The sequence below is a fragment of the Panthera onca genome, chromosome A3, assembly GCF_046562875.1.
Source record: "Panthera onca isolate mPanOnc1 chromosome A3, mPanOnc1 haplotype 2, whole genome shotgun sequence".
NCBI classification, from domain to species: Eukaryota; Metazoa; Chordata; class Mammalia; order Carnivora; family Felidae; genus Panthera; species Panthera onca.
In genome coordinates this window covers 78829046-78848008 of record NC_138341.1, presented here as the reverse complement: position 1 = coordinate 78848008, position 18963 = coordinate 78829046, and the positions used below count along the sequence as shown (strand labels likewise).

Below are 18963 nucleotides of genomic sequence, written 5' to 3'. Positions count from 1 at the left end.
TAACGGGAGATGGTGAGGGGTGCAGTGGACATGGAATGTGACACTGTGGGCATAAAAACATTTTAATGTGTACACACACACATCTGCTGGCATATACACAGAATATCTTGGGAAGAACACAAGAAAAGCACATGGCATTGGTGTCTCCAGGAGGGGATCTAGGTGGCTGCGGCAGGAGGCTGACTTTACCATATACCCTGCTGTACCTTCTAATTTTTGAATCATGAAAATGTATGCCTATTTAAAACAGAACATAAAATGTTATCAAATGTGGCAAATCAAGCTAAGTACAAGCAGGTTTTGAGGACTCCCACCACGTGATATTAATGTATAGTCACTAATAAGAGGGTGGGAATTCAAAGGGGTGCTTCTCTGGGTCAGTGTCACCCCAGCAGGTGAGGAAATCGACAAGGCTGCACCTGCTGCTGGCAACAATTTCCATCGCCTCGTCCCTTGCTCTCTGCCCTTCACTTCCTTATTCTCCAGCCTTGCCCTTCTGCCACATTTTTCTCCCTGACCACATCACCCCACTATATGGCACAGTGAAGTTTATGCTCCTAGTCCCCAAGTCACAAAATCTTAGAGCAGGAGCATGTCCTAACACAACTACAAGCCAAGTCCTGTCCCCATAATCTCTCACTACCTCATCCCCTCCCCCAGCCACTGGCCATCAGGCTTGACTATGTTTTATGTCTATACTGCACCCCCCTCCCTGCCCAGTGTAGAGATCCCACAAGGTCATAGCAAGAGCATGACTATGGAGGAGGTAGGGCCAACTGAAGCTGCCCGCTCAGCTGTTTCAATGTGCAGGGAGAGGACCCTGAGACAATTAATATTTGTTTCCAGAAACCCAGATTTCTGGGGTTCTTCACACCCCAATACTTTCTTTTCCTCACAGCCAGCTCAATTTTTACAGGTGGTTTAGAATATCCTTCCCCAGTCCTGGTTTCATTTCCATCATGTCACAGACATGGCTTCATCGCCACCACTATGGGCTCTGGGGACCCTGCATCAGGATTCAGTGAACTGCAGTGCCCACACCACTGAATGGAAATGAGGGAGCCCATCTTGGCCCACAAACCTGGTTAGAACACAGGTATGGTTACAAGAACAATTACCATCTAAGAAAGGACCTCCTCAAACCCCTAAAAAGACTTTGGAATTGCTTTTTTCATTTAAAACAATGATATAAGCAAAACAATAAAAAGCTTTTTAAAAAGTCTGAGAAACCTCCTGTGTGGGATGAAGTCCCAAACTTGAAAAGGACCTGATGATGGACCGTGAGCCCCTCGGTGATCTGACCCTGCCTCTCCTGAAACTCCTTCCTGATGCGTTATCCCTGTCCTCCCCAAGCTTCTCTCTTGAAACTCCCAGCTCGAGCTATCACCCCCACCCTTGACACATAACTCTACGTGAAGCCCTGTGATGTCCCCAAGGCCCAGAAGAGGAGGAGGCCACCCTTCCTGTGAACCCCACCCTACTGGGCTTCTCTTTTAGCACCTATGATACCACACTTGCGACCCTGTGCAGATGTGAGAAAGTTGATAAAATTTAGAAAGAAAATAATCCAAGACGACTGAGCCCTAAGGTGTGGTACTTTCTTCCCAGAGGAACAGAAGCAGCTGCTAGGTCACAGCCAGCTGGCTGACAGGGCTTGTGTGCTAAGGACACGAATGCCACTGCACAGGGAGGACATATCAGGTACAGGGACACAAGCTGCCAGGTTTGGCTTCACCCAAAGATTGACTGCAACACCAGGTGTGCCACAAGCCCCAGTCTCACTTCCCTCTCCTGAGTTAGACCAAACCCCAACTTGACCTCCGGGAAATGGGCTGTCTTCCCAGGACAGGCTGAGCCTTTTCTTGCACTTTCCACAATGAAATGGCAGCTTTGTTCATTCATTCACTCGACAAACACTAATTATACACCTATACTGTACCAGGCACTGTGGGATACTCTGGAGATACAAAGAAAACAGAGCTGCTGTTCCTTCCCTGAAGGACATTTATGTCCTATGACACTCCAGATCTGTTATGTTCACTGGGAACGTCCCCAGAGAACAATCTTCACAAATGTCAGTACCACTGTGGGACACAACACCCTCCCTCTCAATAAAACACAGCAAAGAAGAATTGAACATTTTAAGTGATTCCTCTAGACCCCTAAGGAGTTACTGTCAAGGAGCTATACACCAAGAAGGAGAGGGTAAGGGGGCTCCCAAACAGGGGGTTCAGGGGAGCCAGGTCTTCAGGGTGCCTGGACTAGGTTAGCTTACTCTGATGCTGTTTTCCTTTTGGCAGCCCAACACTCACTCCCTAATTACACTCCATTAGCAGAAGTGTGTACCCACCCTCTCTCAGGCCACTCAAATTGGGGGCGCAGGCGATCAACAGACCCAGGCCAGGCAATCAGACTGCCAAGTTCCCAGCATCGGGAGTGAGCACTAGACCCAGGTCTACTCAATCAGTGTCACTCCTTCCCCTGGGACAGTTCAGATCTGCCCCATCCACACTGTTTCACAGTGAGTGTCACTCCCACTGGACAAAGCTCTGCTTGAGCATCACATGATCCTGACCTAGGACTTTTATTCTTTTTTTTGGGGGGGGGGGGAGAATGAGAGAGAGAGAGAGAGAGAGAGAGAGAGAGAGAGAGAGAGAATCTGAAGCAGGCTCCACACTCAGCACAGAGCCCAACACAGGGCTCAATCCCACAATGCTGGGATCATGACCTGGGCTGATATCAAGGGTCAGATGCTCAACAAACTGAGCCACCCAGGTGCCCCGACCTGGAACTTTATTCTGTGCCCCATGGATGCTCCACTTCAGGTGTCTCTAGGCCTGTGGTGGTCACCATCTTGAACTCAGATGCTGCCCAAATGCCTGCTACGCCCCTGGCAAGGGTTACCGGGCCAGGGGCCACATGACAGCAACATTCTATAGTCAGCAATGCGTTCAAGAACTTCTGCCTTCTCTGCACTTCTCTCCCCTATCATACTCCCTTGAAAGTGCTTTCCCCTTTAAGAGTGGGAGATGAAACATGGAAATCAGAACCACTTCCCTCCTGGCCAGGGCCTCACTTTCTTCATTTACATTGCACACTTAGGGTGTCCCAACGGTTTTTGTTTCTTCTGAAAAAGTACAGCATCTAGTTCACTGGGGCCAGACACCCACCCTTGGCACCTGTGGAATGGGAAGGCAAGGTCCACATAACACATGGACCAGCACACCCATGAAGGCGGAAGAAAAGTAGTTTTATGAAGTTTGACAGATACCTCCCTTAAGTAAAATATCTCACTCTCAAAGATGAAAAAACAAAACAAAACAACCTATGTTTATACTGAGAAAAAAGTGGATAGCAAAACAATCTGAAGATAATCACCAGGAAGTGATGATTACTGCTGGGATACAAGGAAAGATGCTATGTTCATCCATTGCCTACAAAAGCCACTCATAGGTAGAGAAAGTGAGAAAGGGCCATTTGATAATCCTTGCCTTTTTAAAAATGTGAAGTTAAAAAAATTTTTTTAAGTTTATTTTTATTTATTTTGAGAAAGATAGAGAGTAAGCAGGGGAGTGACAGAGACAGAGAATTCCATGCAGGCTCTATACTGTCAACACAGAGCCCAACGTGGGGCTCAAACCCATGAACAATGAGATCATGACCTGAGCCAAAATCAAGAATCAGAAGCTTAACCAACTGAGCCACCCAGGCACCCCTAAAAAAGTTTTCTAAGGCTAGGAAACATTACTACAGATTAGCAAATTTTCATCATTAGTTTTGGAAACACAAAAAGAAACTTCCGTATTTCAGAGGCATGAATTCAAAGAGTGTTTATAAAGATTCTTGAACATACATGCACGTCTATACCCCTAACTCCCAGGGATTCCAATCAGACAGAAAGCAAAGCATAGCTCCTCAGCAGCTACTGCCTTTTTAGGATGTGTGTGTGTGTGTGTGAACACAAAAGGTGTGTATGCACATGTGCAAATGACAGCTGTAAGTACATGTGTGAATGCCATGTGTGAGCACACACAAGAGGTGAGAGAGGTGTGTGTGTCATTCACACGTGCTGGGTTGGGGTAGAGGGAAGAGGACAGGAACAGCTGGGCTGGCCAGCATTACCCAGGTGTGCAGCAGACAAATGCTTGTACCCAGTGACTGGCAGGCACAAGGAGGGCCCCAACTTCTATCCATGCCTGTTCCTTGGCCTGACATCTGACCATTGGAGAGGCTCTCTTCTGAGTTTAGGGACTGCTAGCACATATATCCTTCTTAAAATCCAAATGCCTCAGAAAGAACACATTAAATTTCGCTGACACCTAGAATAAACTGGTTATTTGATCCCTTTCATCTGACAGAGCAGACACTTGGGATCTCCCTTCTGGAAGGAAAGCAAGGCAAGGAGGGAAAGAGGCAGGAGAGAAGCACAGACCCAGGTGCCACCCTCAATTCCACTAATGAGGCTGGCCCTCCCCATACTTGGGGAGGGGACCTGCCTGTGGTGGGTTCAGGGTGGGGAAGGATAAGCCAGCCCTGGAGACTATAATGGGGACAAGCTTGTCTTCCTCTTCCTGGGCCCCAGGGCATCTCATCCACAGGCCCTTGCCTGGATCTCACATTCTTCCTGAAATCCCCCCACCCAAGCAGCCCCTCCCTCCAGACACACCCACAGGTCCAGAGGCACCAGAGGGACTACTGGTGGGAAGCAGCTCTGGTCTGTAAGCCTTGGCACTGGCCCTGAGAATTTAGCTCAGAACTTGGCCATTTCTGTTTTCTAAATGAGGAAATGAAGGAACAAAGGGATCAAGTGACCTCTTTCAGGCTGTCGTATGAAAGAAGTGTGGAAGCAAGAAAGGTCTCAAGTTCTCAACTTTTTAGTTAGCTCTCCATGCCTACAGCCTCCCCAGAGAAGTTTTCCCAAAGTTTTGCCAACATTTTTCCAACAAGCATTAAAAACTCACCTTCCAAAAAAGACAACTTGCAGGAGAGACACAGTTGCCTCCAATGTCTATTCTTTGCTTCCTCCACAGAAGCCCTAGGATCCTGATGTTTAGTTGGCCCAGGGCCGTCCGCCTCCCTTGCAGCTAGGTATGGCCAGGAGTTCGGTTCTTGCCAACAAGACGTAAGGAGAAATTTGATGAGGAGTTCTTGGGAAGTGTGCCTTCCTCCAGCCTGGTGTCTGGAAGGCCCATGAGCTGACCACACCTCTAGCTGCCAACCCAGACAGGAGGCACTGGGCCTCACCACAGGCAGGTACAGCACAAGGTCTGACAACAAGAAAGACATGCCTTCTCTGACTAGGCCTCTTTTCCTTCAGATGTTTTCCTGTTATATGCAGCCAAATATTAATCCTCACAATTTTACCATTCCCCACTTATATCCAATGGTGGCAAAGGTCACCGTACTGGGATGCTGACAGAGAAGGGTACTATTTTAGATTTAAGTTCATGAACAGTCCCCTTCTCCTTCTTTAATGCCTTAAATAAAGCATTCTCAAATTTACCCTAGGCCCTAGGCTCAAGTGAGTGCATGCTCACAAGACCCTACAAGCATATTAAAATTCATTTTGTTGTAGAGTTATTTTATAAAATAGCTTCTCCCCAATATAATCAACATTTATAATCTAAAAAAGGCAACCTATCTTATTTCTAGGCCTGTCTGAGTAGTAAATTCAAAAAGCCTTAATATGCCGAATTCCTGTTGACTGCCCCAAACATTTAATAGCTTGGCTTGCATATTTAGTGCAGACGAATCTAGGTTATGAGGCAAAAATAGCCCGTTTTGGTTTTTTGTTTTTTTGTTTTTTCATTTCAGTGAGCCCATTAAATGAGGTTCAGAGTCTAAGCCACAGGCTGCTAGTGGCCATGATAAATACGGGTGCGATCCTTAACAGTTTACAAACCAGCCAGCCTGAGCGTATGTAATACTGGTGAGACCCCGCGATGCCCTGCTCGAAAAGGAATGACACAGAGATTACTGCCCTGGGACTTCATATCTCATCTAATCCTGTTTGGAACGAATCTGTTCCATGACAGTTTAGAACCTTCTCTGCTAGAGATGGGGCTGAGGCTGTGCTGGCTGCTGTAATGAGGACAGACACGAACGCCAGACAGGGGGGCCTGAAGCCCCTTCAGTGCAAGAGTGGCACTGCCGTCACAGAAGCATCCTTTCTCTTTGAGCCAGTCCACAAGCTGCAAAGACTTCTCACTGCTTCACAACCTGTCTGCTGGCTTTTCTATTCCTTTTGGCCAATGAGGCTAATACCTAGCTTGGTAAAGATATCTGACTAATTAAGGAATGATTAAATAATCAAGTTGACTCAAAATGCAAACATCTTTCTCCCTGTAGGAAGGTTATTCGAAAGATCATGTAGTTTGAAGGCGCCTACAATGATAATCAGAAAATATGTATCTTGGGCAATCACTGGTACGTCACCCACTATTTGCAAGACTATTTGCATTATCAAGAAAGTCAGGTTCCTCTTCTCATGAGTTCTGCAGTGTTTCAAGGAGAAAGACACACAGATGAAGAACGTGACAGCTTCTGGTAACACAAGCATCCCTGAAATAAGTTCAGGGCTCTTCTTGAAGGGACGGCACTCATACGGTTGTATCCATTTGAAGCTGTCTTTAATTCTTTTTAATCAGTTTATGCTTTAACTGATAACTTTAAATCCATGCACCCTTTCTGTAAAATGTCAGGAATGAATAATAGAAAATAAAATAGGTCAAAAATAGTGTAAAAGGAGGTCACAGAGAGGTAGGTGAAGTATTCAGGGGAGGATATCAAACTGCCAGAGAGAGACAATCCAGATCCGAACAGCTGTGCATACATTATCAGGGGAAAACTTCAGGGAGTAAAGTGGCATTCATCAGTTCATGGAAAATGACAAGGATTTGAGCATCAACATAAAGCCTATAGCTGTACTGGGGGATTATATGCAGTGGGCCTCAGAAGGCGGGTGTGGGGATGGAGTGCAGGGTAGAAGAGCCAGAGAAAGGTACCAGACACTCTACTTGGACCAGGAAGAGTTTGGTCTGCATGATATACAGACAGCTTCAACCTTCATGGACATATCCAGGGTATTCCAGGGTCTCTGACACTAAGTTTATGTACTCTAGAAAGATACTCATAAATCACTGCAGAGGGGAGCCAGAAAGTGAAAGAAGAGTAGAGACAGGACCTTGATTTCCAAGGCCACAGACTAAACAAGTACTTCCCTAAATACTGTGTATGTATGTGTGTCTCCCTCGATGCCAACTTTACCTATGCAGCCCTCAGGCACAATCACAACTCTGCTTCATTGTTGGACTGGGGGTCAAGGGAGAAAGAAATGAGGGATTCACCTGCTCCAGATGAATGAGGAAGGAGGTCAGATTCAGGCATGATTTCACCAAGTCACCAGCAGGTTAGGGGCAAAATCCAAATGCACGCTTCTCCTCCGCCTGAGGTGGGCACTGTCTACCAGCACGGTATTTCCCTAAGGCAATCCATTCACCCATCACTCTGTCCTCTTCAAAACCAAGGAGCAACAATGTTAGAAAGATTCTGGGTTACCCTGACATTTTTTGGCACACAGTCCCATCTTAATTGGGCTCTATTACCGCATTTTATCAGCCATTTGATTATTACCCAATTACATAATGTGATCATTTTAACATATGTCTATGCAGAACACAGTCAAAGCAATGAATAAGAAATGTGAAAATACTCAACATCCACTTCACACAATCACAAGTTTTTATGTGCTTAAAAAAAGTGTCAGTAGAAGAGAAGGCTTAGCTGGGTCAGTGATCACCTGACAAAACATTATGAGCCCAGGCTCCTCCTACTTCCCTGTTCTGCCCACATCCTTCTCTGACCTTTACTGGCAGTCCCCTGCCTCTCAGAACCTCCTTCTTCTACATTTCCCCTCAGAGGTGCCCTGGGCAGGAGTCAGAGATTGATGTACTTTAGCCTTCTGAATACATTTCTTTATGGCTGTTAATGCTTTTTTTTTTTTTAACATTTATTTTTCATTTGAGAGAGAGAGAGAGAGCACACGTGCACGTGCACACAGGAGAGGGGCAGAGGGAGAAGGAGAGAGAGAATCTTAAGCAGGCTCCACGCCCCTACAGAGAAATTTCTTAAAGCATGGACAGGACTTGAAGGATGTTGAGAAAACTGAACACAGTACATTTTTTAAAATAGAGGCACTATGGAGGTGCCTGGGTGGCTGAGTTGGTTAAGCATCTGACTCTTGATTTTGGCTAAAGTCATGATCTCTCGGTTTGTGAGTTTGAGCCCTGTGTTGGGCTCTGCACTGACAGCATGGAGCTGCTTGGGATTCTCTCTCTCTCCCTCTGCCTCTTCCCTGCTAGTGCTCTCTCTTTCTCTCTCAAGGTAAATAGATAAACATTTAAAAAAAATAGGGGCACTATGGGAAAAATGGCTTTCAAGACTGTAAAACTGAGAGGAAAGATACCAAGTCTCCTGCAAGACTGTAACTTCCCACCTGCATTGGTCCAGAGCATTGCAATGCACAAATCTCCTGCTTATCTCAACCTACATAACCCGCCATGGGTTGTGGAGGCATATTCAGGTTCATGTCTCATAATCCAATTTATGCCCCCTCAAAAAACATACACAGGCACCCCAAAGAGATTATTACATATGCTTTGTAACACAAACCAGACTAACACCTACATTAATGCATCCCAAAGGCAGCCAAGGTGACTTGGAAGTTTTCCTGTTATTAAGTCACAAAGGATTGCAGGGGGATCACAGGCAGTGATGGCTCCAATGGGGCCAGCCTCAAAACAAGGGAGATCCAGATATCAACCTATTTACCTATCTCATATTCATTCTCTCTGTCTCTCTGTCTCTCTCTCTCTCTCTGTGTGTGTGTGTGTGTGTGTTTAGGTAGACACGCTGATCCACCCTGTTAGGAGAAGGATGAGTCAGGTGTCCATGGTTAAATTTTAAACCTCTGACAAATCCACACACTCCCTGCCTTGCCTCCTCACCTCAGAGTAGCCATGCTAAGGACTCTCAACATCATCAGGAGGATTGATCAAATACCACAGATAATAAGTCAGAGCAAGACCAGAACATCTACGCCTTTTTTTCTTGCTGTCCCTGGGCTCCAGCTCCACTCCCACTGGCCCACACCACTAAAAGTCCTTTTTTGGGGACATTCACTTTCGAATGTCCTCTCTCTGTGAAGAGAGCTTTCTTACTACTCTTACTTTCTAATCTTATACTCTAATAAACTTTTGCCTGCTGCTCAAGAAAAAAAAAAGTCCCCTTTTATTTTAGATCCGTGGTTCTCCAACTGTGGTGAGTCACAGACCTCTGAGGTTCTGATGAAGGCCAGAGACCCTCTCCCTGGGGAAAGACCCCATATGTGTGTGCATGTGTTTTTGTACATGGCCAGGGTAGCCCCCTCCACTATGTGCTCAACTTCCAGATTTTACACCTTTTTGCCAAACCCACAGTAGGAAGCATTCACAGTGAAACAGTACCCGAACATACACCTCATGCACATAGCTACATTTTTACCAAAAAATGCCAACCCTTTCTATAAGAAATGTACTTGGATATTTTCTATTTTATTTCAAAAAAAAATGTTTAATTTTTTTAATGTTTATTTATTTTTGAGAAAGAGACAGAGAGAGTGTGAGCAGGGGAGGGACAGAGAGAAAGGGAGATACAGAATCCAAAGCAGGTTCCAGGCTCTGAGCTGTCAGCACAGAGTCCGACATGAGGTTCGAACCCATGAACTCATGAACCATGAGCCGAAGTTGGATGCTTAACCCACTGAGCCACCCAGGCATCCTTCAAAAAAAAAATATGTTTAAATGCTGGTTACAATCTCAAACTGATTTCAGAACCACTGCTGTTTGAAAAACACTGTTCTGGACCCTGGCCCACCCGGTCTCCTCCTCAGGTGCTCTTCCTTCCTCAGCAATTAGCACTGATGTGGTACAGCAGGTATGAGATTGCCTGGATTAACAGGAACCTTGGAAAATCAAGAAAATCTAGAAATACCTCAGCTCACTAGTTTCTGGAAAAATGTGGAACAGTGAGAGATTTTGAGCTCACAGATTACACCATGGAGGTGGCTCTTTCACTTCACCTAAACATAAAGTTGCAGCTGTACTTGCAAAAGGGAACAACAAAGCAGGTCACACTGGGCAAAGCCAGAGAGAACTACAAATTGCCATTGAAAGTAGTCCCTTAGGCTGTCCCCAGGCCAACTCCTTAAGCATTCTCAAGCCCCTACTAACTGTACTGCTTTCTATTTTTTTCTAACTGAGCAAGGAGTAGCATGGTAAGCAAACTCTATACATCAGAACATACTTCCAGAATGCCTCTGGAAAGGGAGTCATAAGGGCCGGTCTAGATCCACAGCAGCTGGTCCAGTGGACTCCCAACCTTGCTGGACCAGAGATAGAAGCTGGGGCTGGGGTATAACCATGGTGATTCCTTGCAGGGAGGATTCCATGCAGGGAGGATGTGGGCCACTCTCAGAGGAGCTGAAGAGGCTGCAGGCATGGGGCTAGGAAACAGTTGGGCCAGTAAACTGGGGCCCAGGCCGGGGGCGGGGAGGGAGACATGGAGAACAAAGGTGCCCACAGGTTCCTCAGTTTACGCTGTGGGCTGACCACCAGCGCTCTTCTCCCTTCTTCCTATTCTGGGAGCAATCCTCTCTGGATTCAGGAAAAGCCAGTCCCAACTCCAGCTGATGAATGGGAGTGGCCTTGATTACACTAAGAGCAATTCTCAAACTGGAACTTGCATCACAATCACCTGGAGGGCCTGCTACAACAGAGTGCTGCGCCCCAGCCCAGAATTTCTAATTCAGTAGGTTGGAGTGGGGCCTGAGCCTCACACCTAATATCTTAAGGGATGCTGATTCCACTGGTCTGGGGCCCACCCATGGAGGAACACTCCTAAGCCAATCAGCACACAGCATCCTCGCAGCCTCCTAGTCCGGGTCCAAGGGAGGCTACGTGGTCCTCACTGCTCCCACACACCAGAGTGGCTGTGGCTAGAGACTGGCTGGTGTCAGGAGTGGGGAAACATGCAGTCCCACTGACCATAAGGACAACCTCATCATCATGAGGAGGCTCACTCTGGGTTGACACCAGCAGTGATGGCTGCAAAGAAGAGAAGAATCCAGGTCCTTGATGAAACTGCAGAACTGTTGATAGAGTAGAACTCCGATTCTATGAGATAATAAATGACCTTACTGTTTACTTGTCAGCCCAAAGACCCCAAATGACACACCCCACAATCCAGGGAGACTCATGAACTGCTGGGCATCCCTGTTTCCTAAGAGGACCCTGTACTCCAGAAATATACACCTGCCTAGATGTATTTCCTTCACACTTCAGAATTTGTACACCTAGGTCATCCTCCTTAAAAATTCTAATTAGCAGGTTAGAGAAGGCACCATTTGAAATTCAAGCAACACAAAACAAAAGAAAGAGTTCCACATCCTGGAGTGAATGAATTTTATCAGACAGCAGCTGATACCAGCTGTACAAGGGCTATGGTGGAGGTGTGGGGAACAGGGAGGGAGGCGGGGGATTTCGGCCTCAGAATTCTACCTGGTAGGTACAACAGGAAGGGCACTGCATAAAGGCCAGGAGAATTACTATATGTCTGAAGTAAAGGTTCTGATGGTGTCCCAGGAAGGGAGCTGCAAGGAACTGAATGCTTTTCTCCTCCAGAGGTCCCCTCCCAGAAGACACCCCTCTGTCTTCCTGACCCCATACCAGAAAATGGACACATTTTTATCACCACAGACCCTCCCCCACTGGAGACTTCTGCTTCTGAGTACTTCACCAGGTGAGCCTCAAGAACAGATTGCACGTTGAAAGGGCTGCAAGGTCTCACCTGCCCCAGGTTAAGGGCTGTGAGCAAACGCTAGGGGCCAGCTGGGCTGAGTATGAGCAAGGTGTGTGCAGAGACCATATTGAAAAGACAAGCACACAGCACCCAGGGGCCCTGATCCCCCATTTCCCAGACAGCTTATGATGAAAGAGATGGTTAAACCTGCAGAGAAATGGCTGCTCTAATTCCAAGTTCCACACTGCCTGCACTTGCTACACACATGAACTCATCATAACGGTTCATGTTGCCGAATGCTTAGCCGGCAACAGGTGCCATTCCAAGCCCTTGATGTGCATTAACTCACTTTACCCCCCCCCCCCCAACAAGACTCTGGGGTTGCTACTATCATCAGCCCAGTTTTGCAGATGAGCAAACCAAGACACAGAAAGATTAAGCTATTTGCCCAAAGTCACAGAGCTGATTGGAAGCTCACAGGGACTTTGGCTCCAGAGTCTACAATAGTTCCAGAAATAAAATAAATGATTTTGAAAGATGTATATGTTCAAAGCTCCTTACTTACAAATCAAAATATTAGAAATAGAAATTACTGATATTGGAGGCTCCAAGTAATGAATTCCCGGTCCTACATTGATACAATAAAGTACAGCAATTATTTTCAAATCCTGTGCAGGAAGCTATATGCTTTAATGGAAATGGCATGAGATCCAGAGAGACCTGGGTTTGAGTCCCAGTTCAAGCTCTTACAACCATTTTTAGGTGGATACCTTAACCACACCTCACTAAGCTTTCTCAACACCACAGCTCAACTTCCCACAGGACTTGCAGGGAATGTATATAAATAAATACTCGGCCCAGAGCCTGGGATGTAGGGGGGGCTCAGAAAATGGTAGTTTCCTTGTCCTCTCGAATGAAAAATGGATCATCCTTAAAGGAGACTTCTAAGGCTGCCAAAAATAAAGTCTAAAGTTACAGTAACTTCCACAATTCAGCAATATAAAGAAGAACCTAATGAGAAAAAAGTGGGCAAACGATATGCACAGGTAATTCATAGAAGCAAAAGTATAAGCTAGCACAAGAAGGTTTTCAATATTTTTGGTAATTTGAGAAACATAAAGTAATAATGCCTTCTTTACCCATTAGATCGGCAAAAATTGACAAGATTTATACTCAGTATTGGCAGAGTTAAAAAGAAATAGTTTCACACCCTAATGGAAGGAGTACAACGTGAAAGCCTCCTGGAAGTGGGGGCAATTTGGCAAAGCTCTCCATTTAAAATTACTCTTTGACCCAGAAATCCTACTTCTAGGGAGCTAGAAGATGGAAATATTAGCGAGTATTAACAATGATTTGATTCACAGATTCTCCACTACTTTTAGAGCAGGACATTGGGAATAACCTAAGTGTCCACTGATAAAGGATAGTTCAATAAATTGTGATAAACCCATATTCTGGAATACAGACCAAAAAAAATATTTTAATGTCTGTAAATACAGATCTCCAGGACACAGTGACATAGCATTAAATTTAAAATGCAAATCAGAGAAAATTTTGTGTAATATGTAAATGAGAGCAATACGTTCACTAAACAGGCCTAGAGGCAGCAACACCTCAGTAGCAATGAGCACGCCTAGGATCCAGATCTTGGTTTTTAAATACCATTCATAAATACATAAATACCATTTAAATACCAAGACTCTTTGGAGAAATGGCTAATTCCAAGGCTGGAAAGTATAAGCTGAGTCTTGAGGGTTTTGTACCAGAGAGTAAAGAAGTCCTCAAAGAAGGATGAGGGTATGTCAAAAGGACATAAGGGGCTCCTACAAGCCAAGTCCGGGATAATTTAAGCAACAAGATGAATAATGAGCGTAAGAGACTATAATCTATTGCATAAAGCTGGAATTCATGAGTGCAGAGGTATAAATCAAAGGATAAACAAGGAAGAAATAAATGTTCTTCCTTGCAGTATAATTCCAACTGGTAAGTATAGAAAGAAATACGGAATTAGAAAATTCACCATCTGAGGCACCTGGGTGGCTCACTGGTTACGCATCCAACCCTTGATTGCCGTTCATGGTTCATGAGATCAAGCCTCAAGTTGGGCTCCACGCTAATCAGCTCAGAACTTGGGATTCTCTCTCTCTCTCTCTCTCTCAAAATAAATAAATAAACATTAAAAAAAAGAAGAGGAGAGAAGACAAAGAAAAATCACCATCTGTCAGCCAGAATAACTGGTTCAGGTAAGAATCATCAATGGATTCGAAAACTAGTGAGTCAGAATATGAGGAGTAACAGTATAATCACAGAGTCTCAAGTTATCTTACTACCAGATACATATTAAATACAATGGGAAAATGGTAACTTTTCTGTAAGGGAACTTGGCAGACACCACGTTAACCAAGTGATCAAAGTTAACCTGACCAGTGAATGGGACTAATCAACAGCATATGCCTCCTTCTGATAGGACACGCTGAGATCACTGCAGGGTCACTCCTGTGCTAGTCCTGCCAAAAGTGCATAATCCGAATCTAATCACCAGGAAACTGCAGGCAAACCCAAATTGGGAGACTTTATCCACAAAATAGGCAGCAGTCTTCAAAAATGTCAATGTCATGGACTACAAAGAAAGATTCAGTAACTGTTCCGGATGAAAGCAAACTAAAGAGAGAGCACAATCTGACATAATGTATAATCTTGGATTTTTTTTTTCTCTAAAGGACATTATTGGAGCTATTGGCAAGATCTGAAAAAGACCTATATATTAAATAATAGCATTGTATCAATGTTTAATTTCCTAATGTTTAATAACTGTGCTGTTGTTATGTAAGAGAATGTCCTTGTTTTTAAGATATACATAATAAAGTATTTAGAGGTAAAAGAGTATCAAGTCTGCAGGTTACCATTAAACAGTTCAGAAAAAAGGAATCACACACTAACAAACATGAGAGAAGAATAAGGCGAATGTAGTAAATGTCAACATTTGGAGAATGTGGGTAAAGTTTATCTGGGAATTCTTTGGATTATTCTTGCAACTCCTCAGTAAATCTGAAATAATACTTTTTAAACAATTTAAAGAGAGCAAGGGGTGCATATGTATAGAAATACAGGTAAACTCCTGGGAATTAGATGCATGATGGCATTTTCCTTAAAAGCACAGACAAAATAAAGGAGGCCTGCTTTGGTGTTAATATTGGTCTCCCCAGAATATGCTCTCCTCACAGAGCTTTTGTTCCAGGACACTAGAAAAATATGTTTTGAAGGATCTCTCAAGACCAGCTCATTAATCTACAAAAGAAGCAACCACATAATCAAGCCTTCTTCCCTGCAGATTTGTGCTATTTTCTCCTCCGTGAAAGTCAAAGCATCCTGATACCATGAGTAGCTGATAATACTATGAGGACTTTCGTGGAATACGTAATCAATAAAGGAGTTTTTCATAAGAAGCTAAGACCAACCTTGGTCCAAAGTCGCCACATCCCTCTGTCTTACTGGATTCTTGAGATGCTGTGAGGTCGGGGTCAGGGGTCAGCTGGTCCCATGTGCCTTTCCGTTCCAATCCTCAGCTGCATTTACAGGTTTGCAGGCTGAGCAGGATGTTCCCAGGTAGGCCGCTGGCTAAAGGGACTTGCAGGGTCAGTAGTTCTGACCTCTGACCTCTTCCCCACCTCTGTGGTGCTTTACAGTTTACAACAAGCTCTTGTGTATATTATTTTATTCCTCCTTTCCTGAAAGCAACTTTTTAAAAAAAATCCTAATATTCAGTTTAACAGCAATACAAGAAAATATCCAGTTTCCCAAACAATGGAATAAAATGTAATGTCTACCCTTGACTTCAGAGTCTAAAGCAGATAAACACTGAGATGTCATAAGCTTAATGAAAAACAGAAGTAGAGCAGCCACTAGAATCAGCAGAGCCAAATCTACTGCTGAGCCCAGGAGAAATAAATACAGCCTTCCCTTCCCTCTGCATCTGTCGGGCGTCCTTTCATTTAAGCCCTATCTTCAGGGCACATCCTCCCAGTAACTGTGGCTTGTTGTTACAGAGGTGTGTTTACAAGACACCACAGGGAATGAGGCCTTGTGGATCTCTGTTCACATGCAATAACCACCCCTGGGACAGCATCACTGTCTTCTGACAGCAGCCCTCCAACAGATCACACTGGCCTTCCCACGTGGGCACCATCATTCATTTTCTTCAGAGAAACCAACGGATTCCATCTTCCAGGAGTAAACATTCTAGCAAAAATCCCCAAAGCAAAGGACCTAGGTCCAAAAACAAAATTCCTCTTAAAGAAAGCCTGTCTTCAACCAATGAGAAATTCAGTTTACTTCTAGGACAACCTACAGCTATTCTATGTGCATTTACCAATGCCAACAGTATCTCCATTCCAAAACAAATGGCAAAGCAGGTTCTGTTCTCACCTTTTAGAGGTGAGAAAATTGAGAACCAGAGTTAGCAAGTGAAAGATCCAGGATTCACACCCAAGTCAGCCTGTTCAGGCCCCAATCCCACTGGCTTGCCCACAGTCCACACAATCCACTGTGAACCAAGATGAATCAGGCAGAATTTCATCGCAACATTCAAAGGGCCACCCCACCCCCAAATCCCTTGGTTTAGATGTGCTATGGGCATTCTACTCTTAAGCAGCCTCCCAACAAAAACACATTCAGTGGCAAAGCAAAAGACAAGAAAATGGGCTTTACAACTGCCTATACTTCTTTCTTAGCCAGAGAAATATTTTCATGATCTGTTATTATGGATGAACTCGGGGCAGGAGGAACACAACATTATGTAATGTCAGAGGGCAGGCGACAAGACCGAGGGAAAGCAAACCCATCCCCGCTCCCTTCGCCCACAAAGACATAAATTTACTTTTGACATTTTGAGTGTCTCAATCTTCTATGGCCTACATGTTCATGATTGGTTTTTCAAGAGACGGTCACAGATCTCTGCAAATTTCTCAGGCCTCAATTAACTGACTAGCACTGCCAGAAAAAATTAACATACAAAAAGCAAAGATGCCAGAAATATCGGGGGACTATGGGCAGGCAGAAAAGGGAAGAGTTGAGAGGACGGGGAGACCAGATGTCCTACATTGAGATGCATGCTTATTTTTACCCGGTTCTGTTTACACCCAATGCACAGAAAGGCCTTCAGCGTCTGAAGTCACTAGATCTAAGCAAGAGCCAAGACATGGCCTCGGAGTCGCCGCGTCCTGCATCCCGGCTCCCCACCTCCCGCTCCAGCCCCGCACTCCCCTCAGCAGGAGACTGCCCGGGTCTCCCAGTTAGGGGTCGGCCAGGCTTGGATTGTTCTCCAAAGACGCAACCGCCGGTGAACCACAAGGCTGTGGGATCTCCATGACAACCGCGGGCGCCCTCCCAGTCCAGCACCCCGGTATCAGGATGCGCGCCGCGCCCCGCCCCGCCGGGTGCATCATTGCGCCCGGCAGCTCACCGCAGCCGCGTCGCCCCCAGCCCAGCCTGGCCCACCTACCTGGCGCGCCCCGGCCCGCGGCGCCCGTGCCCTGCAGCCCCGACGTCCTCAGTCCCGCCAGGCCGCGCGCCCAAGCCCTGCAGCAGCAGCGCCGCTGCTTGGTCGCCAAGTCGCGGGCCGCGGCCCGGCTCTACGTGCTGGTTCTCCTGCCCAGGTCGGCCGCGAACCCGCCGCCCCAGACGCAGCCCGAACTCCGCTGCCGCCGCCGCCGCCACTGCTGCTGCTCCGGAGGTTGCGCGTAGCCCCGCCCCGGCCCCGCCCCCTCGCCGCGCATGCGCGCTCCGCGAGCCCCGGCCGGGCCGCCCCACCCACCGGGTCCGCCTGGCAGGCGGTGGAGCAAGGAGTCCTGGCGTCCGAGCGCCTCGCGCTGGGTTGAACTCCTAGGTTCCCGCAAGACCCCACTCTCAACTGGGACTGAATCGCCTGTAAGGAGTTCTTGAACTTCTGGACTTAATCGGATGATGGCATTTTCGCCCTCGCATAGACTGAGCCTTGTGAGGCCCTGACACATCAGAAGACCGGGTGAAATGTTCTGGCCCTTTGCCCCAGTGGTGAGCGCGCTTCGCGTGGTGCAAGTGTAGGCAATCCCTAGGAGACATTTAGGAAATGGAACATTCAACCCAGCAAAAATTAAAATCATACTTTGAAAATACAGATAAGCAAAAAGAAGAGAGAAACTACTAACATCCTTGCAGACCTGTTCTGGCATAACTGTATGAATATTCATTTATAGACTCTCACCAAATATCAGCTCCTTACGCTTCTCCCCCAAAGTCCTGTGTTTTCATAGGAAAACAATATGTAAAATAAAAGTTTTGGAAGAACTTTTCCATTTTAATATGACTTTAATTAAACTTATGGGGCGCCTGGGTGACTCAGTCTTGGTTAAGAGTCCGACTTTGGCTCAGGTCATGATCTCAGGGTTAGGTTCCTGCGGGGCTCTGTGCTAACAGTTCAGAGCCTGGAGCCCGCTTTGAATTCTCTCTCTCTCTCTCTCTCTCTCTCCCTCTCTCCCTCTCTCCCTGTCTCCCACCTGCCCCCTACCCCACTCATGCTCTGTCTCTCTCAAAAATAAACATTAAAAAAAATTTTTTTAAACCTTAAATATTTCTGCTCGAGCAAGGGTAAATCCCAGACTAACTATAAGCATGTATTTTATTTTGAAGTCTTTAAATTTTATCAGAAAAAATTATCCTTAAAAAATTTTTAATGGAAACTATTTTAATTCAAAAAGCCAGAGCACTTATCAGAGTTCACATCCCTCCAGTGTAAAAGCAAGCATTTATAATTTGCTTTTAAAAGAAAAGACATAACTTGTTAGAAATAAAAATGAAATAAGGACAAGTTCTGTAATCTCATTTAGATTTAGATCTAGGGGCGCCTGGGTGGCTCAGTCGGTTAAGTGTCTGTTCGGCTCAAGTCATGATCTCCTGGTTTGCAGGTTCGAGCCCTGCATCAGACTCTGCGCTGACAGCTCAGAGCCTGGAGCCTGTTTCAGATTCTGTGTCTCCCTCTCTCTCTGACCCTCCCCCATTCATGCTCTGTCTCTCTCTGTCTCAAAAATAAATAAACGTTACAAAAAAAAATTTTTTTAATAGAATTAGATCTAAGCCTCCCTGTGTCACCAA

The 18963-nt window shown here is 45.6% G+C and overlaps 1 protein-coding gene across 13 annotated transcripts in view; it reads right to left on the bottom strand.

The window, feature by feature from the left end:
• INPP4A (inositol polyphosphate-4-phosphatase type I A) overlaps positions 1-17590 on the bottom strand; it is a 150701-nt gene extending 133111 nt beyond the window's left edge. For 6 of the 13 annotated variants that reach the window (XM_060608139.3, XM_060608174.3, XM_081795291.1 and 3 more), the window contains exon 1: positions 17336-17588. The gene's annotated coding sequence lies outside the window, so the exon portion shown is untranslated. Of the gene's footprint in view, positions 1-17335 lie in introns of all 13 variants that reach the window. The other 7 variants (XM_060608092.3, XM_060608082.3, XM_060608130.3 and 4 more) reach the window with 2 other exon arrangements.
• Between the last annotated feature and the right edge of the window lie 1373 nt (positions 17591-18963).